Below are 24739 nucleotides of genomic sequence, written 5' to 3'. Positions count from 1 at the left end.
GCCGGCCGCGCTCTCCCCTTCCTTTTATCTGGAAGCCCAGTCGGTCTTAAAGTGAAAGGTGGTTCTTCCCCCCCCTCCTCGGTCTCTCTTTCTCTTTTACTGGATCCTCTGGGGAGAGAGACGCATGGAGAGATCACCTTTTCAGTAATGAAAACAAAAGTTGCTCTAAGACCCCAGCAAAGCTCTTCCAGTAGCCAAAAGAATCACCCCTTCCTGTATTTATTTACGTTGCCCTGTAATCATTGTGTGCGCAAGACTGTTAATCAGATGGAGGAAAAGTGTGCTGAGTGTGCGTCGGGCGTGAGTATGCGTGTGTATATGTCAGAAGAAGCTGCTGTAGGTTTGCCTAAGAGCCCAGATGCAGTGGTGTGGAAATTATAAAGGCAGGGCCAGGCAGGCGGTCGGCCAATCGCCACCGGGCTCGTCACGACAGCCTCCTTCAGCCCCAGCCCGGCTAATTAATCCCCCCTCGTGGATCTAGGCACACAAAGTAAAGGTAGGAGGCTGCTGGCAGCAGAAAATCACCCAGGCCACCTAGACAGCTTGGAAATCAAGGAGAAATCTCTCTCGGCTTCGGTATTACTTGAAGCATATTGACATTTTGAAAAGACTTGGCAAAGTGGCTCTCTTCTCTGTTGAAACCCCTGCTTGTCTGTTTACCACTGAAATGCAAATACAGGTGTATTAATGGTCATCCATCAATTAATGAACTAAATAGGGCTTTCTAAAACAAAGTCACTAACTTGCATTTAGAGTAAGATAATTAATGTCCGCTAATCCTCGGGGTCTTTTTGAAGTGCAGGTTCAAAGTTGGTTCTTTCATACACTGACTACTGGCTAACAGGGGCTGGCTTTGGGTGGAGTATAGTACTTGAGTCATTTTTTACTTTTGGAGGTTTACTGTGTGTTAGAATGATCTTTTAAACCTTAGGCAGGTAGTATACTTTTAATGCCTTTCCTCCTCTGCACTTGTTGCAAGGAAGCTGAAAATTATTGCAGAATGTGGAAGAGTTTATGCACCCAAGTTTAAACTAAGATATTTTTTAAAAGTTTCTGTTCTCCCCCCATCTGCAGTCAGTCTTGCAAGTAGGTAGTATTGTCCAGTGCTTCAAGAAGGACACTAAACCCTTTATGTACTTGTAAAAAAATATTTAAAAAGTAAATTTTCTCTGGAATTAAAAGATTATTTTAGTGTGATTTCATAGTCAGCTGTATCTTGATACATGAAATTCAGAAAAGATTGTAGAAATGAGACCCATTGACACAGTTTCTGGCTTGCTTACAGATGTGTCTCCTAGCTTAAGTGTCCTTTGTGGTGACCTGGCAGCAATTAATTTTAAACTACTCCGTATGATTCAATTAAGGGAAATGGTTAATAATATTTAAGTTCATTTACAGTCATTCTGACTTATTAGCATTAAACATCATTTTAAAAAATTGAAAGAAATCAACAAATTTCTAAATTCTGGAACCTTAAAATAAGAGGAAAATGGTTTATGTAGAACTTTCTTATTTGTGGTGGTACAGAGTTATATCCTTCCGGAAAAAGAAGGAATATTACTTAAGTTTTACATGGTGGCTTCCCTAAACAGGGTTTTTTAGTTTTCTACCTTTCGTTTAGATACCTGCTCTTGAAACTAAGAAAATACTTCCATGGAAATCTATACCTCCACTCCCAGGAAGCAGGTTTCATTTAGAATCGCTTTTAGCAGGCTCATACTGAAGGTTCCCCAACTGCCCTGTTTCACTCAAGCTTTTGGAGTTTGGGGTGGAAAGGGGGTAGGTGGGCATTAAGCACAGCACAGAGCCTCCCATAATTTACTTTCTCATTATAGAAGGATGATAGATTCCGATTTACATTAAAATAGAACATTAATTTGGGGGCTGGTAACATCCACTCCATTCCCCAAGAAAAAGCTCCTCCCCACTTTGCAGGTGTTGCTATCTTTTGGCAGTTTGAATGAAGGAGGCACCTAGAAGCCCTAGGGACTCTTGAAAGCAAAGGAGAAGTGTAGAAAACAACTTGTCTCTGGGGAAGGGCCACTTCAGCCCTCTCCCAGCACTGGTTACTCTTGAGCATCTTGCTGCCCATATCTACCCCCACGGGTCTGCACTCCCTGGTCCTCTTCTTCCCTTTCTCTTCTCTCTGTCGCATTTTTATGAAATGGTTATTTTTAAACTTCTCTTGGTGTCCCCACCTTCTCCTCATCCTCTGTAGACCTGGCTCTGTGTACAGGCCTGCCTCAGACCTCGCCTCCTTCCAATCCAAGAGCGAAGGCAGTGGAGCAAGGCGGCGGGCCCTTGTGCCAGTGCCTCTCTTTTGGGTTCTGCCCAGAAATGCTTGGTCTCGGGACTACCTGCAGACTCAATGCTTCTCCTCCCAACACACTCCCTTCCCCAGTTGTTGAGGATGGGAGGAGGCCTGGGACCGGCAAGCCGGGGGGCGTTCGGATGTATCTGAAGGGAAAGACTCGGGCGACTAGGAGTGCTGCCTGGCCTTGATGGAGCCAGGCGCGCAGGTGGCGCATCTTAGGGGCTCGCTGCGCTGCTTAATTGGGTTAAAGCGAAGCTAAACACTGAAACACTTTATGCAAACTAATTGGTGCAACCGGGGCCTTTTCACTAACGATTTGCACTTTGAGAGAGCAACGTAGATGGAGAGCAAAAGGCTGAAAAACTCGTCCGTCTTGGTGTATTGCAGGGAAGTGAAGTCACTGGGTTTTAGCAATGCCAGGACTGGGTTTTCTGAGCAGCTTCCCCAAGCCCGTCACACCCGGCGCTGACAGCGATTTACATAACACAGGACTCACCGGCCGCCGCTGCTGTCGCTGGGGGTGAACTGAGCACCCTAGGATAATACTCAGCGCAAGTAGTGCTTGTTGCTGCAACACCGCGATTTTCTGTTACACTGAGCACGTGAAATGAATTGCCTTCTGTAGCTGAAGCCTTCCAGTGATCTTAACACCCTATGTGGTTGGAGGGAAAATTAAACTATTCTGATCACCGTTTGACTAGTTTCTACCCATTCTTTTCAAAATTGAAATAAACTCTAGAAAGGAATTAAAAATAATAGTGTATTAATTAAATTAGTTTCAAGCCAGGTTTTGGAGTTGGATTTGTATGGGTAATGTTTGTTAACTATGGTAATTAAGAAAAAATATGACCTATTGAACTAGTTGTTTCAAATAAGGATACAACATACATATGGCTTGTTTAAAATTTATTTTTTACTTACATAAATGTTTATAAAAGAACCATAATAATATTAGTTTTGCTTTTTTGCTATAAATATAATCCTGGTAATTTGTAATAGACTAAAAGTGTGTGTGTGTGTGTGTGTGTGTGTGTGTCCTTTGCTTTAATATACAAATGCTCACTTAATTGTGTTCAGTTGTATGCAGGCAGACATTTTGACGTGAGCTAATAATAGAATGACAATTGAAGAAAAGTGGCCTAATTGAAAGAAAAAATATATGAAGAATCTTATCATTTAACAATTGAGATGCTTACATTTGATTGTTATTTTGGAATTTTAAATCTTTTTCATTTCCTTTCTTACCAAAGCAACTTTGATTTGAATGTAGCAGTTAGGGGAAAAAACTACAACAAAGATACAACACATCAGTATCATTGTTGGTAGTATTAATGAATATAAAATAAATATATTTTGTCATTTGTAACACTACAAAGCATTCCAAATAATAATGGCAAACAAATTTTCAGAAGTACTTTTTCTTAAGGAATGTAGACGCCTTCTGTAGACCTGCTTGTGTAGGATATAGAAAGTAATCTCTAAACAATCTCCTTGCTAGGTTTAAAGAAAAAATGCCATTGTGACTAGAAGTGTAGAAATGCAACATTTTTGTATTACGAAAAAAACAAAAGCTTAATTTTTGTTTTAGGTTTGAGCTCAGTTGTAGAGTGCTTGCCTGGAAGGAGGAGGCCTTAGGTTTAACCCTCAACTCCACAAGTTTAATATAATAATGACAATAATAATAATAGTGATAATAATATGCCTAATTTATATTGGAATTGGGTGTTCCCAAATTCCAGCAATTGTAACCTTTCTGGAAAAAAGTGCCTATTAGGTGATATGCGCACATTAAGTGATCATATAGATAATATTCTGTGGTTTTTCATTATCTTCTGGCTGCTAGTTTATTCACAAGTATTCATAAATTTAAATATTTTAATATATGCCTATTACACTGGGGAGATAAAAAGAATATGAAGTTGATTTTATTAAATTATTTATCTCTACTGTTGGAGTGGCTTTGAAAGCTCATTGTATGCACTTGATTTCTTCCCTCTTCGCCCTTTAAAAAAAAAAAAAAACTGCACCTAGGCTATTACAACTGTTTCATTCTGCCAGACACAATATATTTCTTTTATTACATGAGAGAAATTAAAGGCAGATATTTGCGCAGGGTTGTTTTTTTTGTGTCATATTAAATAAAGTAAAATAGAAGGAGGGATTCCACCCCCCCCCATAACCTAATTTGATGACATCTATGCCTTTCTTCCTATTGTGACTTACTGTATGAGAACACTAACACAAAATAGTTGGAAAGGTTCAAAAATTTCAGTGACTTCTTAAAATATTATTTCATGTTTTCATATTAAGTTCACTACAAAGTCATGGGGAGGAGTGAGGTTACTGGGTTACTGTTTAGACACTGTAGATCCTATTTTGAATCATCAACCAATACCCTGAGAAGTGTGGTTTTAAAAAATGCAAATTCTTCACTTGAACGAATCATTAAGGCCATTGCTTCAGTGTCTTTATCACCCTACTACACAAACACAAAGTCCCAACTGCTTATCCTGCAGTATTGCTTGCTAACCTTGATATTGGTGTTAATAGGTGTTGAAAAGAAAAGTAATTTTGAGATTAAAGATCGAAGTTGGAAGTATATGTATAAGATTTCCATGCCTCTTTGGCTTGCAAATTGAAGTAATCCTGAGTAGTCTTTACTTTGGAAAGTAAAGAAATTTAAAGCCTGGATTATTTATATAATTGTCTCCGTTTCTTTACTTCATTTGAATGTGTACAGAGCAGTGCAGAATATTTTAAGTTGCATCTAGAAACTGAAAATATGAAAATAAAAGAAAGGCCGACAATTAAAGGAATGTATATTGTTCATAATAAATTGAGATTTATAAATTCTTCCAAATGTCTATGAACAATGAGGTTATCATTAATTTCAAAAGTATCACAAAGAAATGATGATTGCACTATTTTAGTTCCTCCTATGCCCTTTATAACATCATCATTATCTTTCTGATTGATAAAACTAAAATTCTTTTTGTTAGACCTCAGACTATATCTTTCATTCAGATATCATACGTGATTCTTTTCTATATCATTAATGAAAATGAGGTACTATCAATAGCTAACATAGATGTACATGATTTTCTGATATGTGTTTGCAACCCTAATACTATTAGCATACTAAATTTTTATTGCATGTAGAAAAAGCAGTAGAATCATTTACATTTTCATTGTTTTAATCCATATATCTGTAGTTGGTCAATCCAAGTCTACCTTGTGGTCATTATTGCTCCATACTGTATGTTATTAAACCACTGAGAATATTCAACATGACCTTGATGCTAGAATATGGCACATGGATAATCTAGTTCCAGGCACTGCATATCTATCCTCTCCTGCATATTTATCCTCTCCTACTTAGAATTTGGCATACTGAAGCTTATTTTTAAAGGACAAAGCAATTTCTCTAAACTAGGGTTTATTTTTTAAATCATCAGAAGAGTAATAATTGAAGACACCAATTATATCAAAAACATAGGTTGCATCTTATATATTACATGTAATGACAAATGATTTATAGAAAAAAGAACATATACATAAGAATTCCCTTTATCTCTATACAAATGGATATAGTCCAAATAGGTACAGATTGCAAACATTTTCTAAGAGTAGATCACTTAAGTAATACTTATTTTTCACTTATATATGTTTACTTTTGCTATTCTAATATTATGTATTTCAGTAAACACTGTATACTATTTCTTGAAAGCATATGTTTTCATCTGGTGAAAAATATTCAGTAAAAATATACAATAATACAAACTGCTAAGTAGACATACTTCTAAATTTACATGACTTTATCTGTTTTATATAAATATATAATCAAATTAGAAGTAAGATGAGTGTAATTTTAAGATAGTGTTTCTAATGCAGACTGAGAATTCTAAAATAAGAATACAGCTTTATTTTTATGTGAAATCTATTTCTCAAAGCTATATACATTAATATATAATCTTTATGCAGTCCACTCTTTTTTCATGACTGTACCATTCTATGAATAACTCAACTAAATCAACTAAATATTACAGGCATATTTGTAACATTAATATCTTAATGGCATTAGGGAAAGTAATCTTGCAACCTCTTAGTATCTATATGTTTTAATTACTTTTAGTAACTGAACCTTTTTTTTCCATGATTTAGAATGAAGGTTATTTACTGCTAGTATTAATTAAATGTATATGCATTTTTGGAACATATGCATTTAATCCATATTTTATATGAAATACATTGTCTTTTAAATTTAGTTGGATACAAATAATCCAAACAAAGCAACCTTAAATTGTGGGAGTATAGGCATTTTCACTGACAATGATGCTTCTTCAAGTACATTCCTTTTACAACTTGGAATAGTTAACTCATTGTTTATTTTTTCCCCAAAGATACACAAATTATTTAAATGTTTTGTGTTTTATATTTTTATTTGACAAGTACAGTAGAAATTTTAATGTTATGCATGCTTACAGGCCTATTAACAAAGAAGTTATTGCTTTGTTAATAATCTGAAACCATTTTTAGTAAATATACTCTTATATGTTTTGCAAACTAGCCTATGCATGCAGACTATGCACAATGGAGGCCATGCACACACACACACACACACGCACACACACACACACGCATGCACACATACAACCACAGGATTTTAATAAAAATGGAATTGGCTTCTATGCATTTTTACGCTAATCTGCTTTAAAAAAGAAAAAGTACTAAATGAAACATTTTTGTTGCCACTACTTGCAAGATTGTCCATGAAAACCTTTGTCAGTTTTCAATACTATCTTAAGAGCTTGCTGCTCAAAGGATTTAAGAGTAACAACTGGAAATTCCAACAGTATCTACCAAGTTGCTATCCTATGGCAGTGTTGAATGTCATAAGCTTTTCACTTTGCAGTTGAAAAGTTTCAATATCACTAGCCCTTATGTTCATAGAAATAAGACATATTGCTTAAATATCCACTTAATATTATACCAATATACATAAAAACACTTTGCTAATTTACAATCATCTTGGACTTTTAACAACAGAACATGACTATTTCTTTTGAACCCCCAACCTGCATTTGATCAGCAGAATGCAGACTGCATCACAGGGCCAGAAAGGCTAAGGGTTTTGTTTTGGGTTTTGGGTTTTTTGACTAGCAAATCCAGTTCTTCATTTGTTTTGCTCTCCACGCTGCATTAGCGCTGTTTTCCCCTGTGTGCATCTGCCAGTGTACAATTTAGCCACGGGCATCTGTAGACCTTGTGGTGATCAGTATTGCAGGCAAAAGCCATATGTGTTTAAATAAAAAAAAATCTCTTTATTTCATTTGCTGTTTTAACTGGATGGATAACTTTTGTGCCTCAAGACAGAAGAAGAAAAAATACAGAAATAATTAATTGCCTCTATTCTTGAGGCAGTTTCATTTCCCCCACCAATATGGAATGCTTGTCAGCTTTCCTGATAAATGACTGCATGTATTTGCATAGATTTTACATTAACACAAAAATTAGTTTTATTTGTGGAAAACTAGTTTACATAATAATATGAAACCTAGTGTTATTGATTATGTTTCTAAGCATTGATGACTAGTGCCATCATAGCAGTCTACATTTGCAAGAGCCTGATCAACCTGTTTCTTAATAAAAACTTTCTTTGATTTTCATAGTTGTGTACTAACTAGATATAAAAATGTATTTGTAAAATTTTAGGCTTTAAAAAATATTTTTCTAAATATATTAGCCACAACTAGTTCATACATATAGTTAATGCTACTCATTTGGAGAAAAATTATAAATTTAAACATCTGCCAAGCAGTATTTTTAATGCTAATTACCAGCTATATACATATCAAAGAATTTGAGGCCTGGATCTGTGGGATGATTTCAGTTTTCATATTTATTTCATCAAAAGGAAGGTGTCATGTGGTTTGTTCCTGGGAAGTTATACATTGCTTAAAACATGATTTAAAATATACCTTAGAACCATTCTCTGATATTTCTTTGAAAATGTTATTTGATCGCCCTCACCCAACCCTGAAAAAACTCTGCTGGAACAATTTGGGTACTGAAGACAAGGCAGTAGATGTTTATTCAAACTGTAATCTGGCATCGTGTTGTCTAGAGGCAACCTGCTAATTATGTGCTATCATTGTATTATCCATGTTATGGAAAATTCAAATCTGTTCTCTGCTGTTCGTTACATCAGAAAGCTTTTCATAAAATATACTTGATCCTCAAGAAACCTACTGTACTTAATGGCAACCTAAACCAGGAGTGCCTCTGCTACTTCTTGATTCTGGGACACCCTGGGTGCCAGCTGTCACAGCTCAGCTAATGATGACAAATGCCCCTCTCTATGCAGATTGCAGAGCTTGCAGGCTGCTGTGAGAGGCAACGAGATTACCTTTCTCCAGATAGTAACTTAACCTTTTAAACTCATGTCAGAATGAAATGATCAGCTGTGGTACTTTCAATATCTGTATCTTTAAAAACAAAAATCAGGACAGTATGAAACAATACCTTTGTAAACTTTCCACTGTTTGTGTGGTTATTCTCTTTTACGCTAGAATGTTACAGTATTCTTCAATGAGAAACAAAGGAAAATATACTTCACAGCCTCTTGAGAGTATGCATTTAAGTCAGATAGTATGAATAATTGAGATTATCCAAATTGTTTAAGCCAACACATAGGCTGGTAAAGTTTTGAAGGAAAAATAACTTCTACTCTTTGCCTGATTGCTATAGCCCCAGGATACTCCAAATTAAATCCATATGTTTTTTGGTGTTGTTGTTGGTGTTTTGTTGTTGTTGTTGTTGTTGTTTGCCAGTCCTGAGCCTTGGACTCAGGGCCTGTGCACTGTCCCTGGCTTCTTTTTGCTCAAGGCTAGCACTCTGCCACTTAAGCCACAGTGCCACTTCTGGCCATTTTCTATATATGTGGTGCTGGGGAATCAAACCCGGGGCTTCATGTATACAAGGCAAGCACTCTTTTTTTTTTTTTTTAATTAAAAAAAGGCAAGCACTCTTGCCATTAGGCCATAATATTCCCAGCCCGGGTATGGTTTTTAATTAGGTGAATTATTTGAAAATCACTTAGAAACTAATTGTGGGGAATACTTTCTCTTATGACTGTAAATCTTGAGCTTTTAAATTGTTAATTTGTTATGTAGAAGTTTTTACTATATTATGACACATACAACTACCTGGATTATTGAAAACAATTTTTTTAAAAAACAGCAACCATAATGTAATACAGTAAGGTCAGTTACCTATCAAGTGAGATGATGCTTCACAATAATAACTTTTTTAATTTATAAAAGACTTTGACATGTTTATTCATTTGATATTTAAAGTAATTTTATGTTTTGGGAGAGATGAGTGAGAAAGCATGAACACCAATACTTAAAGAGTATATAATCTCATTTAATCTCCACATTTATTAATAGATACTGGATTTTGAAAGGTTAGTAAGTGTCTCATCAAGAATCACATAAGTAATTTCAGAGCCAGGTCTGTCTGATTGTGGCTGCTTTCAGCACTACACTATCTGAACTTTATCTGTGGAGATAAGTGTGTAAATATGTATTTCCTGTTTATATTCAGATATAATTTATAGCAAAAGCTACTCTGAAATAATGATCATTTTCATTACATTAAAAATATGTTTGTTATTTTCTTGTTTTGTTTGTTTTTGTTGGTCATGAGCCTTGAACTCAGGGCCTGGGTGCTGTCCTGGAGAGATTTTTACTCAAGGTTACTGCTGTACCACTTGGAGCCACAGCACCACTTCTGGATTTCTGGTGGTTAATTGGATATAAGAGTCTCACAAACTTTCTTCCCCAAGGTGGCTTTGCATCATGACCCTAAGATCTCAGCCTCTTGAGTAGCTAAGATATTAGGCATGAGCCAGAAGCACCTACCTAAGAATATGATTTTTTTTTGATGAATTTAAAGATTGGGTTTTGTAAAGACATTTGTGTTGTGAATTTTAGTTTTATGAATATACTCACTGATCTCTCATATAGGGAATTGATTTACAGAAGATATAAACTGCTTAATGAACACCAAATTGTACTACTTCATCTAAAGAGCCAGTTCATTGTAGAAACTACTAAGATTAATAAGGGTGTAGAAAAATAAAGTGTATATCAGCATTTATTCAAAGAAAGTATCTATTCACTTTTGTAACTTAACATAGAGTTTTATTCTGCGATATAAATTATATCAGTGTATATCAAGATGTATACCAACTGTACAAGCCACAACATGACTTTTATTTTATGACTAATTGAAAATACTCTCAATTAAAAACATTTTTTTGGCAGTAATGAGGTTTGAGCTCAGGGCCTGTGCTCACTAGATTGGTGTTATAACACTTGAGCCACATCTCAAAACCTGCGTTTTTGCTGTATGTTTTTTTATTAGCATCAATTAGGTATACAAGGGGCTTTTAGTTTCACATATTCACTTACGTATATAATGCATTTGATTAAAGTCAACCCCACTCATCATTCTTCTTCCTCCCCCTCTATTTGCTCGTTATTTGGAGATGGAGTTTCTGGCTAGTCTGCCCTCAAACCTACATTCTCTAGATATCAGCCTTCTGAGGATCTAGAATTAGATATGAGCCATCAGTGCACTATTGAAAACTCCTTTATTGTGAATTAAATGTATCTATTTTGAAGCTATGGAAAATCCACTTGTTTTATTCGTTAGTAAATTGTTTTTTAGTATAGATACTACAATGTAAGAATTTTTTTTAAAGCATCACTCCTGGTTATGTTGCAAAGGCTCTGTACATTTAAATTATAAAATAGTACTTGTATTTACCAGTAGTGTTAATGCTTAACAGATCATATTCCACTGCATATAAAATGTGTAAAATATATAGTGATTTTTTGATTAAAATATATCATGTTGTTAGTGTCAGGGAGAATAAATATCCTGTCTTGTGAGTGAGATACTTCATATAAGGGTGCATAGGGCTCTAGAGGAGAGTACAATGTAACCTTTTGAGTCTTCACACATAATTTGGTAGTGGAAATCTGACTCAGTTTTCCTCTACTCCACTGATGAGAAACTTATCACCAGTTTGATCTTACAAACAATCATTAGAAAAACTTACTGATATTAGAGTGAAATCTTCATCCTTTAAATTTTCATCTTTGGTCCCTATTGATCTTTCTGGATGGCCATATCCCTTTAAATACCCTCCTAGATTTAGTAAAACAGTCCTCAAATTACAATTATCTGACTTAATGATGTTATCAAAATTTTAGGAATTCCATGGAAACTATACTTTGAATATTGATTTGGTCTTTCCTCTGGTCTAACTTGTTATGTGGTACAATCCCTTTCTGGGAAATGGCAAAAAGCTATATTCCCCAGGAACCCCAGCCAATACTCTACAATGTATCATGGTATTAAATTGAGATATTCTATAGGTAAAGTATATTAAATGCTTGGTGGTGGTGGTTGTTGTTTTGCTGATCATTGAACTCAGGGGCCTGGGTCTGTCCCTGAGCCTCTTTGTGCTCAAGGCTAGCATTCTCTCACTTGAGCCATTGTACCACTTATGGCTTTTTTGAGTGTTTTATTGGAGATAAAAATCTCCCTGAGACTTTTCTGCCCAGGCTGGCTTCGAACCACAAGCATGTTAACATTTTCACTACTGTCATACTCCAATTACAGATGTGTGCCAATAAATATTTTGTGTGAACATATGTAACTGGAGCCCTGGGTACTTGGCTTTTGTGTATTTCCAACTCATATTTTTGTATTTTTAGTATTTTTTATGGTTAACCTTATGATAACAAGCTTTATAATGTCATTTTGAATAGAATAACCATGCAGCTTTTTCTACAAACTTGTAGATGGGCTACATATAGAATAGCAAAAATAATTTAATTTAGGTGAATTTAATATTTTTACTCATCCTAGAAATAGAAGGAAGCCCATTTGTGCGTAAATTAAATTCACTAAATAACTTCCCAGCCTTTATGTATTTCTTTGTGTAATGGCTAAAATCACAATAGTAGTTATTCCTTATTTTATCAAAATACAAACCTAATAAGCTCCATTTGTAGCACACTTAGCAATTTTTCCATCAGTAAAGTTTGCATCTACCAAAGGGATATGCAGGTTTCCCACAGGAAAGTTAATAGACTTTAAATGTAATAAATCTATTCCTATAGTATATAGACCATTGTAGGAATAATTTAGATAATGATATTTTAATATTTTAACTTTTTAATGTAGTATCTTCTAAATAATTTAAAGTTAGCCCAGAGGTAAATATCTTTAAAGTGGCATATTAATATTTTAAAGTCAGTGTGAAAACTATATTATTAAGCTTCATTAGTCTCAGCAGCCCGGACCTAATCTGTTGAATGACTTTCTTGAAGTGGAATTCATATAACGCAATACCCAATATAGCAGGGTTAGCTGGTGGGGTTGCAAAGGGACCTCCACATTATCCAAAAACAACAGTTAAAGTTTACAAAAGTATTCCTTTTCTTTGTGTTTCTCTGTGTTTGTGTGGGACAATAACCTCACATGATTTAACTTTTGTGTGAAAATTATTTATTTTAAAGCCTTAAATTTCAGTTACTTTATAGGCACATAATTTTATTTACCAAGTTCTTCCCTCGAAGTGAAAATATTTTGGTAATACTGTATTTACTGTTTCTGTGACATTTAGGTGATAAAACACAGACAGCCTGCCTTCTTGCAGTTTGTGTCTTGAATGGAGAATAAAGAAGTCCAGTGCTTGTACAAAAGAAAGCTTCTCAAGTGAAGAGCTGCCATCTGTCTCATCTGGTGGCTTATGCAATAAGAGGTGTTATCACATGAATCCAAATGCAAAAGCAGTTGTTTTATGAACTCTTCCTATGCTTGGAGGAGTATATAAGTTGCCCACTCTATTGTGTGCCAGTCCCAGCTGACCCAAGTGCATTCTACTGAGCATATTTGGGGGATAATTAGAACTAATGAAGCCTGGAACACAGCTAATTTTCAGTGATTTATTCTCATGTTCTTAACTTTTTTCTTAAGGACTCTCCAAAAGCATCATCTATGCCACTTATTCTTTCTTATTCTTTGTGTTGATAGAGCTACAGAATTTTGAAGTTTGCTTGATGAGCATAAAAGTAATTTAGATGGAGGAAAAGCTGAGAAATAAGTTTCAAAGTAAAAAATTCTATTATTTGTTAGTATCGGGAGAGAAAAGCATTTCTTTGCCGACTTTTGCTTTTATTTAGGTCACAAAACTGTGTGTGGTACTTGTGAGTAGATAGTAGGATAGAAAACATCAAGTGTTGAGAGCAGTTTTAAAAATGTGCCCTGGGAAATAAAAACTACTAGGAAAATAACTGAGAATTATTCATGGAAATTTATGATTTCTGAATTAAGGTTCCCAAGGAAATCTGAAGATTTTTTTTAGAAACCTTTATGAACAGTCTACACGGTCTCAATGTCTATTTAATTAAGATGGCCTCTCTGTACTAGCAGTGGTGAGAATGACATTTTTCTACTTGCCCTCACCAAGTAGTGAGTGATTCAGTGGCCTATAACACTTTAAATCCCATCAGCTAGCTTTCTTTTCCTGTTATAACTGTTTCATTGAGTGATACTTTTGTTGTGCAAGTTAAGATCTGCTGGCTTACTGAGGGCAGACTAGAATAAAGACAGACACAATTGCCAACAAAAGAAGGCTATAACTTTATAAGAGTCTCATATTCAAAAAATAAGATACTGAAGTCTCTCTAGGTAGGTATTTTCTGTAGGTTATCTCCTATTTGATCTGCTTGTGCTTAGAAAATATAGTGGAATTAAATGATATTTTCACTTTTATATATTGACCCCAGTATTTAATATTTTCTATGAAGCTATGAAGCTCAAATAGTACCACTTTATTAGACATATTTCAGCACATGTACATCACTGTAGACCACAAACCAGGCTAAGTAAGGATTAATTTAGGGACTAGTTATTCCTATTTACAAGATCATTAAATGCTATCGCAGACAAATACTAATCTTAAATGTATACTCCGACCTAAAGAGTTTCTCTCCTTGTATATTACCCTCCGCATGAAATACTCAAACAACATGCCTTCAGACCTTGATTATAAAGTTACCTTTTTTAAGAAAAGAAGGGTAAACTGGAAAGATATGCTAATGGGGAGTTCTTACTCCATCCTAGGTATTGTGCTAAGTCTTAATTGATATCACTGTGCCTTCTGTTCTCAACAGTATTATAAAGTGGGTATTACTGCTCTCACTGTTACTAAGAAACTGAATGAAACGCGGAGCTAGAAATCGACCCAGATCTGACTCAGAATCCCTGAATATATCTAGTATAGTTCTTAGGTGAAGATTTGTTGACTGAATAAATAAATGGATTTTGTCTGTTCTGTATTGCCCTCATTAATGGAAGATTTTATTAACTTTGGTTATTTGATAATATGCTACAGAAATTTTAGAATGAGTAAATAACTCTTCATCCTTGCTCTCCAATCATACATATTCTCTATATTGATTCACTCATATTTGTATCTTCAACAAAGATCCTTTTCCCTCAACTCGATGCTTATATAGCTAACAGTTTCTTCATTCTCCTACACATGTTAGGATGTCTTTCAGAGTTCACCCTTATATTCAACTGAGTGAGCACTTGTTCTGGTATGCACACCTCAATAAATGGCAATTCCCTTCTTCCAGTGTCTCAGGTTAACAATTTGATTCATTTGTTACTCCTTTCTTACTTTCATACCTAGTATCCACAGCAGCAGCAAATCCTCCAGAATCAGACCACACCTTACCAACCTCACAGTTTTCATCCTCATCAAGCTACTGCCATCTCTCTTTTATTGTGTGAGGGGATTTTATTTTTTTAAATAATTACTTATTTATTGTCAAAGTGATGTACAGAGGGCTTACAGTTTTATAAGTTAGGCATTGGATACATTTCTTGTACTATTTGTTACCTCCTCCTTCACTTCCCCCTCCCTCTCTCCCTTCCCCTCTCTCCCCATGAGTTGTTCAATTGGTTTACACCAAAAGGTTTTGCAAGTATTGCTTTTGGAGTTGTTTGTCTTTTTATCCTTGTCTCTCAATTTTGATATTCCCTTTCACTTCCCTAGTCCTAATACCAGTATATAAAATATCCAGGGTACTTAGATGAGATACAGTGATAGTGTAGGGACAGCCACAGTAAGGGTATACAAGAGGATCATCAACAAAAGAAGCTATGGTTTCACGTGGCATGTTGAAAGTAATTACAACAGTGATGTAACACTCATTTGCATAACATAGAGTTCATTTCACGTAGCATCATCTTATGCATTCATAAGAGCATAGCTATTGGGCTCTTGTGATCCTTTGCTGTGACTAGCCTAAACCTGTACTAATTATTCCCTATGAGGGAGACCATAGAGTCCATGTTTCTTTGGGTCTGGCTCACTTCACTTAGGATAATTTTTTCCAAGTCCTTCCATTTCCTTACGAATGGGGCGATGTCATTCTTTCTGATAGAGGCATACAACTCCATTGTGTATATGTACCACATTTTCCTGATCCATTTGTCTACTGAGGGGCATCTAGGTGATTCCATATTTTAGCTATGACAAATTGTGCTGCGATGAACATTGTTGTGCTGGTGGCTTTAGTGTGTTCTTGTTGTAATCTTTTGGGTCTACTGCCATCTCTTAGAAGTATTAAATTATCTGAGAGGCATCCCTGCTTCCTTCTGTATACTCTTCCTACCATATCCCTTGATCTGTTTTCTCAGCATAGCAGCTGGAAGGATCTATTAAATGTAAAGAAAAACAAGTTATGCCCATTTGCATTCATTTTTATCAAAAGCTTTTTCAATCTCAGAGTAAATGTCTAAATCCTTAAAATGCCCGATTAGCCCTTACAGTTGGCACTTTCCCCCTACCCTTGCAAACCTTATCACAGACTGCTATCTCTCTTGCCATTGCTCTCTTTTCACCAGTCAATTGACACTCTCATACTTGGTCTCATGCATTTTGCTGTTTCTCCTAAGCAGAACTCTGCTCCTCATACCTGCATGATGTCTTGCTTCTCTAATATTGCTGTTTGCATGCCTGCTAGGACTCTGCATGCTCCCTTTGCCCTTTCTTTTCATCTCCTCTTATCACTATCTAACATATGCTTTTACTAATTTGTCATGTTTGATATGTCTTCCAGTGATATAAGCTGAGCTCCTAGTGTAAGTCTTTGCATTGTGGCCTATCCGGAATCTAAAGTAGTGCCTAGTTTATAATGAGTGCTCAATAAATACCTTTTTACATGAAGAAAGAAAAGGATAAAAGAAAAAGAAAAGGATAAAGGACAGAAGATATGTAAAGATGATAAGAAAGGAAGGACTAAGCAGTTTCTCAATGGACATTGAGTGTCAGACTGGTGATAAAATTTGTGGTAAAGAAAGAAGGAAGAACCTTTGGAGAGGGGAAAAAAGGAGCATTAAGAATAGATTAAGGTAAATGCTGGTTCACACCTGTAATCTTGCCTATCAGGATTCTGAGATCACTGTTTGAAGCCAGTCAAGGGAGATAAGTCCAAGAGACTACTTCCAATTACCCAGCATTGGCCTGGAACTGTGGCTTGAATGGTAAAATTCAAAAACAACCAAGCAAGAAAATGTGGCCTTAAATCCAAGCCTCAGCAGAGAGAGAAAAAGAGGGAGGGAGGGAGGGAGGGAGGGAGGGAGGGAGGGAGGGAGAGAGAAGCAGACAGACAGACAGACTTAGAGTGAATTGGTCATTTTATGTGTATGGTGTGGAAAACAGGTAGAAGTAGCAGAACCTACACTGACCATAAGCCATAAAGACGAGGGTGGCCTCACAGTAAGTAGAAGGCAATAGACCCTTCACAGAACTGTTTGTTTCCCAGTATTGTGAATACTTCTGTAATATTTACTCAAAAGAATTAATCTCATAATACTAGAGTTGACAAATCTGTTCCTACAACCACAGCAATCATTAAGCTCTTATATTATGATACTACATAGGAAAGTGTTTATAAGCCAAAGCCTTATAAATATGCATGTAGTTCATCTGTTTGCAATACTACCAAACTGCCAGTATATTTAGAAAAGAATCAGTCATATCTACTTAATATGTATAAAACTAACAAAAATATTTTTAATTTAATTTTATTGGCAAGGTGATATACAGAGGGGTTACATTTACATAAGTAATGTAGTAAGTACATTTCTTCTCAAACAAGTTTAGCAAAAATATTTTATCTTTGTGCTGTTTCTCACTTAAACTCTTGTAGTTTTCCAGTACACAAAGAGAGAAACCCTTGACTAAGAATCAGAAAGCTGGAATTCTAAAGCTTGCTCTTTCTTTAACTAGCTATGTTATTTTTATTAATGAATTCTGTTACCTGCCATATCGGATGGGAGCACTGATCTGATGAAAGCATCTGAGCAGAGATGATTTCTTCTCGTCAGCTCCTTGTAAAACTTTTCTCTTTTCTGCATTTATTTAACTTTGAAACCAGTACAAAATACACCAGTTTTACCTCTAAAGGTGTTTTTCATAATGTGAAATGTGCATTGCTGAAATGCAAACAGTAAATAAGATAATGTTATGTTTATAGACGAGTTTATTCAATAAACTCTTTCAAAAGCATTCTTACTTTATAATTTAAATCACATCTTTAATTTAAATTTAATTTCAATAGTTACTAAATATTTGTTAAGCACAACTTGCTATGTTTCAACATAGTGTGTTCCTTCCAAAATGCATTTTGATGCTTAATTGCTCAATAGTTTTAAGAGGTGGCATCTAAGGAAAGTGTTTGTTCATGGAGGTGTCTCCCTAAGGAATGGATTAATGCCTTTCTCATGGGAATTGGTTAGCTATCCCAGGAATTTGTCTCCATTCTCTTTCCATAAGCAGCCATTTCCCTTCAGCTTTCTGCAATGAGTTGAAACAGTGTAAGTCTTTCAGAAGGGTATGAGAAGATGCAGTTTTCCAAGCCTTTTTTAGTACTTAAAAAAAAAACAAAAACAAAACAAAAAAAACCTCTCTTTTTCTTTTTACATGGTGATGCATGCCTATTTCAAGGTCACTGTTGTCTACATAGCAAGACTAATTTTTTTTCAAGAAGCAAAATTTGACTACTTGTCATTCACTGATACAACAAGCACTATCCAGTTAATAGAGTTTTTAGAAGTAATGGTAAGAAAGTTCAAATTTTATACAAGAGTAGGGTTTGTTCATTCACTGTTTTCACACTCAATAAGCACTTAGTGAGTTTCAATTGTATACACTGCCTCAAGGCACACATCAAGAAATATGAAAGAAGAGCACCTACCTCATCACAAAATTTGCATTTTATTCAAGAAGACAGAATATGAAATGTGAAAGAAGAATCTTGATTTTTATAGTTAAGTAAGTTGTTCAGCTGCTCAATCTTGAATTTCCTAACTACTACAACTGCGAACTTAATGAAATCTTTTTTCTCTATAAAAGTCTCAGTCATTTTGTTATAGCAACAAAAAATAGACTAAGACAAAGCTTTATATATACTTTATGTAACTTAAGAAAGGTTATATTGTTATCAAAAGGAAAACATAACAAATGACAGGGTAATTAAGCACTTTAAATAAATTTTAAATTTGACTTTGGGGTATTAAAATGAACTTATTATTTTTGATTTACAAAGCAGTCATTGTTGATGAAAGTAAGGTTGAGAAAGTAAGGTATATTCAAAGTTGTTGAGAAAGTAAGATAGGTTCAGAGACTACATAAAGACAAAATATTAGGAAATTTTTATTTGAAGTCTTTTTTTTTAGCATTGATAGCAAATATGTTTCCCCAGTGAAAACATTGGGGAAAAATTCAAATGTACCTCAGACACTTGGGATAAGCAAGTATGGTCTATTTTTTCTATATGCTGGTCCTGGCACTTGAACTCAGGTCCTGAGTTTTTTTGGTCAAAGCTAGTGCTCTACCACTTGAGCCACAGCTCCTCTAATGGCTTTTTACTGGTTAACAGGAAATAAGAATCTCACTCATTTTTCTCCCTGGACTCTCTTTGAACTGTGATCTTCATATCTCAGCCTCTTGAGTCTCTAGGATTACAGGTGTGAGCCACTGGTGCCCAATTTTTTAGGTATAAATCTATATGCTGATAAATTGAAGCATGTATCAGAAACCCCAGGACAATCTTCAAATAAATAACTAAAATACTTACAGTCATTTCCCAATAACCATAGGGATTATATCTAGGTCCAACCTGCAACTACCAAAGTACATAGGTGCTCAAGTCCCTTATATAAATGTGGTAGAATTTATATGCAACTCTTCAGCTTTCCGTGTTCTTTAAATCAGAAAAGTATCTAGTCAGGGGCTGGGAATACGGCCGGCGTAGTGGCAAGAATGCTTGCCTTGTATACATGAAGCCCTGGGTTCGATTCCTTAGCACTACATATATAGAAAAGGCCAGAAGTGGCTCAAGTGGCAGAGTGCTAGCCTTGAGCAAAAAGAAGCCAGGGACAGTGCTCCGGCCCTGAGTCCAAGCCCCAGGACTGGCAAAAAAACAAAATCTAGTCATACCGTATCAGTAATAACATTAAGTGTAATCATTAACCCAATCAAAAAGTTGAAACTGTAAGACTGAATTAAAACAACAACAAGGCTAAATACATAAATATCCTGTCAGCTTTATGGTTTGACTCAGTTTAGATGAATTGCATGTTTATCAGAACTAGGGAAGGGAATGGGAACATCAAAGTGTAGAGACAAAGGGTAAAAGGCAAATCAATGCGATAGCAATACTTACAGGAGAATATGCTATAAACCAACTGTACAACATGAGGGGGAAGAGGAGAGGGAATTGCCGAGGGGGAAAGGTGACAGATAAAAGAAGGAGGAGGTAGTAAGTTTGATAAGAAATGTACTCACTGCCTTACATAGGAAATTGTAACCCCTTTGTACATCACTTTGACAACAAATTAATTAATTATTTTTTTCAAAGCTGGGGTTGTAGCTCCGTGGTAAACTATTCAGCATGTGCAAATGCTAAGTTTGATCCACAGCACCTCAAATAAACAAAAACCAAGGATACAAATGGATTAATAATAAATGTTTATTTATATATATATATGTATGTAATATGTATGTAATCAATAGCAACCATAAAAGTGTTAGAATGGCTGTACTAGTATTAAACACAATAAACATTTATACTTAAAAAGCCTAAATAGAAACAAATATGTTATTAAATATAAAGAGAAACATTTTATGGTGATGAAAGGATTATATGAATCATTATTGAGAAGAAAACAAATTATAAACTTATGTGAACCTAACAATAGAGCCCAATGTATGTGAAGAAAAACTAGATAGGACTGAAAGGTGGAATATATAGTTCTGCTATAAGAGTTGGAGACTTCAATACCCTGACTTTCTGTAGTATATAGAATTGAAGGCAAAGACTAAAATAGTCTTAATCACCAAATCTAACATACATTTATAAAACATTCTATCAACAACAGCAGAATTTTTCTCTGGTACACAAGGAATTGTCTTCAGGAGGAAACATATGTCAGGCCATGAAATAACCTACAACAAATTTAAGAGGTCTGAAACATTAAAAAGAGTTTTCTCAGGCACATGAGCATTAAATTTAAAATTAATAAACTTGGGGGGAAGGGAATTGGAGAGGTGGAAAGAAGGGAGAAAAATGAGGGAGGAGGTAACAAGTTGGATAAGAAATGTACTCACTGCCTTATATATGAAACTGTAACCCCTCTTTACATCACTTTGACAACAAATAAATTTAAAAAATTATTTAAAAACATTCATACACGGGCAACACAAACCAAATTAGCAAACTTATCAAAACTTTGTATAATCAGTAACATTCATAAGTGATGTAGAAATCATGTGTGGCTAATTTGACTGGTAGAGATGGGACAAGGTAGGACATTATAGATTTTTTTCTAAAAACTGTCTTTCATAATAAGGATTATACATGTGTTCTTTCTTAGGACCCAAGACTTGTGTATAGAAGATATAGGTCAAGATAAGGAAGAGTGTTCTAACAATACTTTACAATAAGGTATAGCCAGCATTATGCTTTCATGCATTCTTTCTGAAAAGTGTATTCTTAAAGTTCTCAGCAGGAAAGTAAAATATAATTGTTTCAAAGAGCATTCCATTGTTAGAAATCAAACAAATAAAGTAATTCATATAAAATATATTTTCCCAAAAAGTAAGTAAGATGTAGTGGCAAGAGGTAAGATGCACATGTAGCCTCTTTTCCTCCTAGAGTCAGAGCTGTAATTTAGATTCTAAGATAGGCCTTTTGTTGAATCTTTCTCAACAAAATTATGTTACTTCTCACTCCCAACAAACTCCGCGAACTTCTAAATAAGGTAGATTTTATTCCATATAGAACTGTTGAATTAATTATTCAGTAGATAGTTAATGGAATTAAATAAAGTATTAGTCTGTAGAATATTTCATAAGATTCAAACTTCACTTTATTCTAAATGTAATCCTGCTTAAATATTGGGTACAAATTAATAGAATGGCCTGAAGTATTTGATTATGTAACATTAGATAAGATTATATATAATCTGAAGTGTCATAAATTCTGCTAAGATTTTAGAGTTCTCATTTTGTCCACTATTAAGAAGATAACACATCATAGCTTTCTCACTTTTCTAGTTCTCAAAAAAGATTAAAAAATTCCACTCACTAGTAATAAAAAACATTTTCTTAATGCAGAGAAATATAAAAGTAAAGAGCATAGTGCAAAGCACATGTATGTATTCCAGTCAATTTTCTGTGTGTATACATAGAACCATACATAGTCGGAGCCTTGAGATTGATACTTGAACCAATCTTTTTTTCTACAGAAATTCTCCTAGGGTTGAAAGCATTTCATTGAAATTCTTGTCTCCTCAGAATTACCAGCATATCTTTCAAAAGATGAAGCAAATAATTGATGATTTCTGTTTGGCCTTTTCCTGTCTCAAGCAAGCAAATTCCGATTTGTGATCCAGGGCAAGGGGACAAAGGCAGGAATACAATTATATTGATGCCAGTTGGAATAAGCCATAGTACTGTATCACTACTATGTATTCAAAACATTATGAGTTATTTATTTTAGAGATGGCATATCAATGTCACACAATAAAATATTTTCCTTAAAACCCTGGCAGAGTCAGTCACCCATGCCTTGCACCTGTACATTTATTTATTTATTTGTTTGTTTTTTTTATTGCCAGTCCTGTGACTTGAACTCGGGACCTGGGCATTGTTCTAGGGCTTCATTTTCTCATGGCTAGAGCTCTCCACCTGAACCACAGTGCCATTTCTGGTTTGTTTGGTTTCTTTTGTGAGTAGGTTATTGGAAAATCTCAAATTTTCCAACCTGGGCTGGCTTTAAACTGAGATTCTCAGATACAGCCTCCTGAGTAGTGAGGATTACAGGCATGAGCCACTAGTGCCTGGCTACATTTGTAATGTTAACTACTGAGGATACTGAAATCTGAGGATCTTTGAAGTCAACCAAGACAGACAAAGTCTAGAGTCTATCTCCAGTTAACCAGCAAAAACTTGAAGTGGAGTTGTGGCTTGAGTGGGATAACACCAGCTGTGTGTGTCAGACACCAAGCCAGAGCTTGAGGCTATGAATTAAAGGTCCAGTACTGACATAAATAGATGTACTAGCAGAATGGAGATTATGCTTAACATTTTATAAAAACTTCATTTCAGGGAAATCTTAAGAAAAGATCCTCTAAATAAAGTACCCCAACCCATTTAATAAACTGAATATTTTCCTTACTTATGTAACTTATTTAAATGTACCCTGGAAACATTTTAGGGTTCAAATCTGAGCCTTATTAAAATCTATATTTAAATATATAAAAAGTATATTCTTCAATTACTTACGTTAAATCTTCATTGTCATTATCATTTAATTGATATCTGTCTGCACTAATGGAAATATACTATATACTAAATGCTCCATTAATTTTTTTCTCCCTAATACAAAATTGTGTCCAACCAGCCATGCCGGGTCCATGCAACATGTACTGTTCCAACATTATTAATGAGTTGTTCTTGACCGTTAGGTTAAAGTTTGTGCGATGTTGTTCTTTAAAAAGAAAAAGTATTTAGTGGAACTTATGTAACCATGCCAGGCAATTAAAAAGTGGTGGGCATTATTTCCTGTCCTTGGATCTGTAACCCACATTACTCATGATCACTTGTAAAAGAAAATAGTTTTATGATCACTTGTGAAAGAAAATATTTTTACCATAGCAAGCAGTTTGTAGTTTTCTTTTTCCAAATGAGACAAAATTGATGTAATGCTCTTTACATTGAATTTTGCAGAAAAGCATAAGATCTGTTTACCTGGTTGAGATTCAGATTGTTTTATTATGGTGTCAATTCTTTGGTTTTGGCAGCACTTCTGAAGTGTCTATTCACAAAAGACTCCCCCAGTGAATGAATGCTAGTGTTGACACCACCTAACAAGCAGGGATTATGTGTTTACAGAGAAGTAATATGATAGGTCAAGTCTAAGAGGCACTTCTCAAGAGCACTTCAGCGCATAATGAGTGACTGACTAGGAAGTACAGAGCTGCCACTCTGGCTCCAAGTCCGGGTTGATGCCTGCCTCTCTACTGCAAAGCTCTCTTGATCATGTTCAGCTGCTCTGTTCTCATGTGGGGAATAATAGTAGAGTAAAGCTGCTTTTCTGTCTCATTTTTCTTGCTAATTTACACATTCAAGCCATTTTTTGTTTGCTACCCTTATTTGCTATTCCCTTTTGTCAAGGCACTGTTCTCCTTTTCGCCTCAGGCCTAAGACCTAATTTGAGCTTCTATAATTACTTCATGTTTTACACCTGTCTGCATATCATGCAAACTCCTCCCCCTTCCCAGTCTATGCCATAACACTGTATATTTCCTTATAGAAAAGCCAGTTTTCATATACAAGGACTCCTAAGTTTCTCCCCTCAGACTGAGACAGAAGAAGCACAATTAAACTGTTGCCATATCCTCAGCCATGTAGCTGACCTTTGCAGTTCATAAAGGACAAATGAATGCTGTCTGCTCAGACAGTTTGTGTTAAGACATTGTGGAGCAGAGAGCCTGAGCTTTGTTCCTTGTGAATGAAGCAATGGTTGTAGTCATTTTAAAATCATTAAGACTCTGAATGCACGACTCATTCTCCAGTGTTTGCTCTACGGCTGCTCTTCTGCTTTAATAGCAGCTTATTAAATTTGGGTCAAGCATACTCTGAAGAGTATCACAATGAAGAAACTGTTCTAAAAGTTACCTGTTTTAAAAAGGCAATTGATTAGATTTTTAACTTAAGTGACAGCTGCAATTCATTGCCTATTCTTTGTGATGTCTTGCAGCCCT

The 24739-nt window shown here is 35.3% G+C and overlaps 1 protein-coding gene across 12 annotated transcripts in view; it reads left to right on the top strand.

Annotated features, from left to right (window-relative positions):
• The window catches only part of Nbea (neurobeachin), a 525681-nt gene that overhangs the window by 348351 nt on the left and 152591 nt on the right, over window positions 1–24739 (top strand). The gene's annotated exons all lie outside the window — the stretch shown is intronic.

This window comes from Perognathus longimembris, chromosome 3, assembly GCF_023159225.1.
Source record: "Perognathus longimembris pacificus isolate PPM17 chromosome 3, ASM2315922v1, whole genome shotgun sequence".
NCBI lineage: Eukaryota > Metazoa > Chordata > Mammalia > Rodentia > Heteromyidae > Perognathus > Perognathus longimembris.
The sequence above is the reverse complement of the archived record's forward strand: the minus strand, read 5'-3'. Positions and strand labels throughout refer to the sequence as shown.